This window comes from Cervus elaphus, chromosome 19 (genome assembly GCF_910594005.1).
Source record: "Cervus elaphus chromosome 19, mCerEla1.1, whole genome shotgun sequence".
Taxonomy (NCBI): domain Eukaryota; kingdom Metazoa; phylum Chordata; class Mammalia; order Artiodactyla; family Cervidae; genus Cervus; species Cervus elaphus.
The window spans coordinates 2,394,357-2,402,161 of NC_057833.1; the positions used below are offsets into that span (position 1 = coordinate 2,394,357).

The window sequence follows — 7,805 nt, forward strand, 5'->3', positions numbered from 1 at the left end:
GCAGTCTTATCACAGCTGAATTGTGGGGAAGAGATTCTCCATATAGCCCTGCCCCAGCACATGTACATTCTCCCCCATTACCGTCCCCTACCAGAGGGTATATTTGTTAAAATTGATGAACCCTACATTTATACATCATAATCACCCAGAGTCATTATTCTACATCAATAAGGTTCACTCTTGGTGTTGCACATTCTATAGGTTTGTACAAATGTACAAATGTATACAGACATATGTCTGTCATTATGATATTGTACAGAGCATTTTCACTGCCCTAAAAATCCTCTGTGCTCTTTCTATTCACCTCCTCCCAAACCCACCCGCCAACCTCTGGCAATCACTAATCTTTTTGTCATCTCTTGGGTTTTGCCTTTTCCAGAATGTCCTACAGTTGGAATCATACAGTATGTAGGCTTTACAGATTGGCTTCTTTTGCTTAGTAATATGCATTGAAAGTTCTTCCATGTCTATTTGTGGCTTGATAGCTCATTTCTTTTCAGTGCTGGATGATATTCTACTGTCTGGATATCCCGCTTATTTACCCATTTGCCCACTGGAAGACATTTTGATTGTGTGAAGAAAAACGTGTCTTCTTCCTTTGGGTCTCTCCTTTAGTCTCACACCACAAGCACTCTGACAACACTTCTGATTTTCCTGATCACTGAATGTTTGGGGTGTCTTTCCAAACCATTCTCTGTGACACCAGCTGGGTATCCAACAACTAACTCAATGCTGACACTATCTGCCTGGAGAAGGAGTCAATCCAGGAGCCTTTCAGGAGCCCACCCAGAGTTCTCTCATTAGAGCAAAAGTCAATCCTAGTATACAAGGGTTTCAGGAGCTCTGTGCCAGGAGCAAAGACAAAGACCAAACATATATATATTTTTTATTATGAATTAAAATATCACAGGATGCTTTCAAGTTTGGGGAATTGATAAATGCAGCTGCTATAAATAAATGTCCATGTGCAGGTTTACATGTGAACAAAAGTTTTCAACTCCGTTGGGTAAATGCCAATGAGAGTGATTGCTGGGTCACATGGCAAGAGTATGTTTAGTTTTATAAACTGAAGTCGCTCAGTCATGTCCGACTCTCTGCGACCCCATGGACTGTAGCCTACCATGCTCGCCTGTCCATGGGATTTTCCAGGCAAGAGTACTGGAGTGGGTTGCCATTTCCTTCTCCAGAGGATCTTCCCCACCCAGGGATCGAACCTGGGTCTCCTGCATTGTAGGCAGACGCTTTACCGTCTGAGCCACCAGGGAAGCCCGTTTAGTTTATAAGACACTGTCAAATTGTCCTCCACAGTGGTCGGACCATTCTGCGTTCCTGCCAGCAGCGTATGAGAGTTCCTGTTGTCCCACATCCCCGCCAGCATCCGCTGTTCTTGGGGTCCTGGGTTTTGGGTATTCTAATAGGTGTGCAGAGGGGTACCTGGCTGTTGTTCTGATCTGCATTTTTCTGATGACATTTGATGCTAAGCATCTTTTCACAAGCTTATTTGCCATCCGTAAATCTTTGGTATATACAGGTATCTTATATACAGACATATGTATAGAGATGAATCTCTTAAAGCTTTAATTCACATTGCCCTGATTACCAGGGAAGTCCTTTTAATTCACTTATTGGCCATTTTAATTCTTTCTCTTATGAATGAGCTATTCAATACACTTTGAAGATTCTCATCAGAAAGGTGTTACTTACTGAAATTTGTGTGCTGCAAAGTATATTCTCTCACTCAATGACTAGTTTTTCCATTTTATTTACAGTTTCTTTTGTTCAAAAAGCTTTAGTTATATTGTGGTTAATATGTGAGTATTTTCTTTTAGGATTTGTGTTCTTGTGCCTTGAGTTCATAAATCCTTCCTTACCTGAAGATCATAAAGATATGATTCTATATTTTTTGAAAAGTTTTAAAGAATCTAGTTTAACATTTTGCCTGTGGATTAACAATTTTCCAACATCATTTTATCTAAAAGCCCATCGTAGAGGAGAAAAAATACATTTCTTGGCTAGCATTCTCCATTTGGGGCCCTGTAAATCACACTGAGAGAAGACAGCTTCATAAGAGAAAAAGAGTGTGCTAACATGCATATCAGCATATACTAGAGAAGGAAATGGCAAGCCACTCCAGTATTCTTGCCTGGAGCATCCCACGGACAGAGGAGTCTGCAGGCTACCGTCCATGGGCTGGCGAAGCGCTGGACACGACTGACTGGCCAGGCACTCCCATCGCACACACAAGCGGCGGTCAGAGGTCAGGAACTCAAAGGCATGAGAGCGTGTTAGCACAGAACAGGGATTCTGTAGAGAAGTGACAAGACATGGGCCTTGAGCTTCTACGGGTGACAGACTGGGAAGGCTAGAGAGAAACCAATGGTAGGTAAGAGCTGGTTACCAAAATGTATCATGTTTCTTTTGGTGCCATGTCTGTGCAGATGAAGGTCTAGAGCTGTTTCCAGTGATATAATTTCTGTCCTACCTGGTAGAGTGGGGAGGGGAGACACCCTTACAACCTTATGCCCTGCTTTTTAAGAAAAACTGAAGTATAGATTTATAATACTCTGTTACAGGTGTACAACATACTGATTCTATATTTCAGAAGTTGTGGTACATTTAAACTTATTATAAAATATTGGCTATATTTACAGTGTTGTATAATATATCCTTGCAGCTTATTTCTTTTGTGCCTCTTAATTCCCGACCTCTATCATCCTCTTCCTTCCTTCCCTCTCCCCACCACTTTGTTCTCCATGAATTTGTTCCTCTCTTGTTATATTTGCTTTTTTATTTTTCAGATTCCAGATATAAGTGGCAATAGACAGTTTTTGTCTTTCTCTGACTTATTTCACCAAGCATTGTACACTGCACGTTCACCCATGTTGTTGTAAATGGCAAATTTTTTATTACTGCTGAATAATATTCCATTGTATACAAATTATAAATTCTACTTGTACATATAGGTATTTATACATATATATTTATACACACATATATGTATGTATGCTTGTTTCTTCTTTATCCATTCATCTGTTGATGGATACTTAGGTTGCTTACGTATGTTGGCTATTGTAAACAATGCTTCATGAACATTGAAGTGCATGCATTTTTTTCAAATTAGTGTTTTCATTTTCTTCAGATATATACCGAGGAGACTTGCTGGATCATATGGTGGTTCCATGTTTAGTTTCATGCTCTCACTGCCCTCTAGAGGGGGAGATAAAATAAATATGTTTGGCCCTTTGAAGTTTTGGTAAAACACGTCTTCTCAGCCTAGGGTCTTCTGAGGCTTGGCTCACCTTCTGGTCATGAGGCTGTTGTGTATGTAGCCTGAATCTTACCAGGAGCCATAACCAGCTCTAGACTTCAAGTAGCAAATCTCACTGCAGTTCCTCTTCTTGAAGGTGACTTTAGGTGCTGGAAACTTCTGTTTACTCAGTATCTAAAGTCAGGAAGTTCCTATTATCAGCCCTCCTCACAACTTTCTATTTCTTTTCTGTTTCTGGCCTAAAAAAATGTTGCCTTTGTGTTTAAGGAAGGCCACATCCTCCATTTTCTTATTAGATACTTTACCCATCTTTGGTATGTTTGTAACAAGGGGCACCAAAGTATGACGCTTCATGCTTTTAAGCAAAACACCTGTAAAAATTCAGTTTTCCTTTTCCAATAGTTGATACCTAAGTGCATTAACTTTCTAGGACTCCGTAGCAAAGTACCACAAACTAGGTGGTTTAACACAACAGAACTTTATTGTCTTGTAGTTCTGGAGGATAGATGGCCAATATCAAGCTGTCTGTAGGGTCACGCTTTTCTTTTTTGACACCTTAGGAAAGAATCTTTCTGGGCCCCTTTCTAGCTTCTGGTAATTTGCCAGCATGCTGGGCATGCCTTGGCTTGCAGCTACAGTGTATCAATCCACTGTCAAAATGGTATTTTCCTCTCTTTGTCTCTTTCCTCATCATAAAAGGACACCAGTTCAGTTCAGTGCAGTTCAGTCGCTCAGTCGTGTCCGACTTTTTGCAAATCCATGGACTGCAGCACGCCAGGATTCCCTGTCCATCAGCAACTCCCAGAGTTTACTCAAATTCTTGTCCACTGAGTCAGTGATACCATTCAACCATCTCATCTTCTGTAATCTCCTTGGCCTCCTGCCTTCAATCTTCCCAGCATCAGGGTCTTTCCCAATGAGTCAGCTCTTCGCATCAGGTGGCCAAAGTATTGGAGTTTCAGCTTCAGCATCAGGCCTTCCAATGACTATTCAAGACTGATACCCCTTAGGTTGGACTGTCTGGATCTCCTTGCTGTCCAAGGGAGTCCCAAGAATCTTCTCCAACACCACAGTTCAAAATAATCAATTTCGGCACTCAGGTTTCTTTATAGTCCAACCCTCACATCTATACATGACTACTGGAAAAACCATAGCTTTGACTAGACAGACCTTTGTTTGCAAAGTAATGTCTCTGCTTTTTAATATGCTGTCTAGGTTGGTCATAACTTTCCTTCCAAGGAGTAAGCATCTTTTAATTTCATAGCTGCAATCACCATCTTCAGTGATTATGGAGCCCCCCAAAATAAAGTCTGTCACTGTTTGCACTGTTTCCCCATCTATTTGCTATGAAGTGATGGAACCAGATGCCATGATATTCATTTTCTGAATATTGAGTTTTAAGCCATCTTTTCCCTCTCCTCTTTTACTTTCATCAAGAGGCTCTTTAGTTCTTCTTCACTTTCTGCCATAAAGGTGGTGTCATCTACATATCTGAGGTTATTGATATTTCTCACGACAATCTTGATTCCAGCTTGAGCTTCATCCAGCCCAGTGTTTCTCATTATGTACTCTGCATATAAGTTAAACAAGCAGGGTGACAATATATACAGCCTTGATGTACTCCTTTCCCGATTTGGAACCATCTGCTGTTCATGTAGTTCTAATTGTTGTTTCTTGACCTGCATACAGATTTCTCAGGAGGCAGGTCAGGTGGTCTGGTATTCCCATCTCTTTCAGAATTTTCCACAGTTTATTGTGATCCACACAGTCAAAGGCTTTGGCATAGTCAATAAAGCAGAAATAGATGTTTTTCTGGAACTCTTGCTTTTTCGATGATCCAGCAGATGTTGGCAATTTGATCTCTGGCTCCCTCGCCTTTCCTAAATCCAGCTTGAACATCTGTAATTTCATGGTTCATGTACTGTTGAAGCCTGGCTTGGAGAATTTTGAGCATTACTTTACTAGCGTGTGAGATGAGTGCAATTGTGCAGTAGTTTGAGCATTCTTTGGCATTGCCTTTCTTTGGGATTGGAACACAAACTGACCTTTTCCAGTCCTGTGGCCACTGCTGAGTTTTCCAAATTTGCTGGCATATTGAGTGCAGCACTTTCACAGCATCATCTTTTAGGATTTGAAATAGCTCAACTGGAATTCCATCACCTCCACTAGCTTTGTTCACAGTGATGCTTCCTAAGGCCCACTTGACTTCACATTCCAGGATGTCTGGCTCTAGGTGAGTGATCACACCATCGTGATTATCTGGGTCATGAAGATCTTTTTTGTTTAGTTCTGTGTATTCTTGCCACCTCTTCTTAATTTCTTCTGCTTCTGTTAGGTCCATAACATTTTTGTCCTTTATTGTGCCCATCTTTGCATGAAATATTCCCTTGGTATCTCTAATTTTCTTGAAGAGATCTCTAGTCTTTCCCATTCTATTGTTTTCCTCTATTTCTTTGCATTGATCACTGAGGAAGGTTTTCTTATCTCTCCTTGCTATTCTTTGAAACTCTGCATTCAAATGGGAATATCTTTACTTTTCTCCTTTGCTTTTCACTTCTCTTCTTTTCACAGCTATTTGTAAGACCTCCTCAGACAGTCATTTTGGTTTTTGCATTTCTTTTTCTTGGAGATGGTCTGATCCCTGCCTTCTGTATAATGTCATGAACCTCCATCCACAGTTCATCAGGCACTCTGTGTATCAGATCTAGTCCCTTAAATATATTTCTCACTTCCACTGTATAGTCATAAGGGATTTGATTTAGGTCATACGTAAATCGTATAGTGGTTTTCCCCTACTTTCTTCAATTTAAGTCTGAATTTGGCAATAAGGAGTTCATGATCTGAGCCACAGTCAGCTCCTGTTCTTGTTTTTGCTGACTGTATAGAGCTTCTCCATCTTTGGCTGCAAAGAATATGATCAATCTGATTTTGGTGTTGACCATCTGGTGATGTCCATGTGTGGAGTCTTCTCTTGTGTTGTTGGAAGAGGGTGTCTGCTATGACCAGTGCATAGAGTTGGCAAAACTCTATTAGGCTTTGCCTTGATTCATTCTGCATTCCAAGGCCAAATTTGCCTGTTACTCCAGGTATCTCTTGACTTCCTTCTTTGGCATTCCAGTCCCCTATAATGAAAAGGACATTTTTGGGGGGTGTTAGTTCTAAAAGGTTTTATAGGTCTTCATAGAACCGTTCAGCTTCGGCTTCTTTAGCATTACTGGTTGGGACATAGGCTTGGATTACCGTGATATTGAATGGTTTGCCTTGGAAACGAACAGAGATCATTCTGTCATTTTTGAGATTGCATCCAAGTACTGCATTTTGGACTCTTTTGTTGACCATGATGGCTACTCCATTTCTTCTAAGGGATTCCTGCCCACAGTAGTAGATATAATGGTCATCTGAGTTAAATTCACCCATTCCAGTCCATTTTAGTTCGCTGATTCATAGAATGTTGACATTCACTCTTGCCATCTCCTGTTTGAGCACTTCCAATTTGCCTTGATTCATGGACCTAACATTCCAGGTTCCTATGCAATATCGCTCTTGACAGCATGGGACTTTACTTCCATCACCGGTCCATCCACAGCTGGGTATTGTTTTTACTCTAGTTCCATCTCTTGATTCTTTCTGGAGTTATTTCTCCATTCTTCTCCAGTAGCATTTTGGGCACCTACCGACCTGTGCAGTTTGTCTTTTGGTGTCCTATCTTTTTGCCTTTTCGTGGGGTTCTCAAAGCAAGAATGCTGAAGTGGTTTGCCATTCCCATCTCCAGTGGACCACTTTTGTCACTTGATTATATCTATTAATAGAAATACCCTATTTCTGAATAAGGCCACATTTACAAGTACTGGGGGTTAGGATATCAACATATCTTTTGGGGAGACACAGTTCAACTGACAGCAATGGGTATATGAGGCCATCAACAATATATATTAAATTTAATATTCAGTGTTTTATAAACCATATATATATTTATCTTTGTATATCTAAACATCTATTTATATACACACACATAGCAAAATAAAGAGAGAGAGAGAGAGAGTTAGAGAGATGTTGACACATATGTCTCTACTTTCCTCTTTGCATCATCTCAAATTCTGGTCTTTATTTATTCAACCTTGGCTTGCTTCCCTCCATTCTACATTGAAATTTTTCCCTTTTGAATTTTAACTATAATCCTGATTATATTATCAAGTAAAAGGCAATGTCTCAGTTTATGCTGTGATAGCAAAGTACCATAGATGGGTGTCTTATAAATCACAGAAATTTATTTCTCAGCCTCTCAGTTTTGGAGGCTGTGAGTCTGAAATTACAGTGCCAGCAATTATAGTGTCAGGTTCCTGTGAGAGCTCTCTTCCAAGGTGCAGACTACTAACTTCTCACTGTATACTCAGGTGGCAGAAAGAAGGGGAGTTCTCAGGGGTCTGTTTTGCTAATCCCATGTTTGAGGGATCCACCATCATGACCTAATTATCTCCCAAAGGTCTCACTTCCAACATATGAAACTGTTGAATATGGATCCTCCACACTGGAGATT

General features: G+C 40.4%; 1 non-coding gene across 1 annotated transcript; it reads right to left on the reverse strand.

The window, feature by feature from the left end:
• Positions 1–1,193: 1,193 nt before the first annotated feature.
• TRNAC-ACA lies at positions 1,194–1,265 on the reverse strand. Its single transcript has one exon. It is a non-coding gene; the product is annotated as a tRNA-Cys (tRNA).
• Between the last annotated feature and the right edge of the window lie 6,540 nt (positions 1,266–7,805).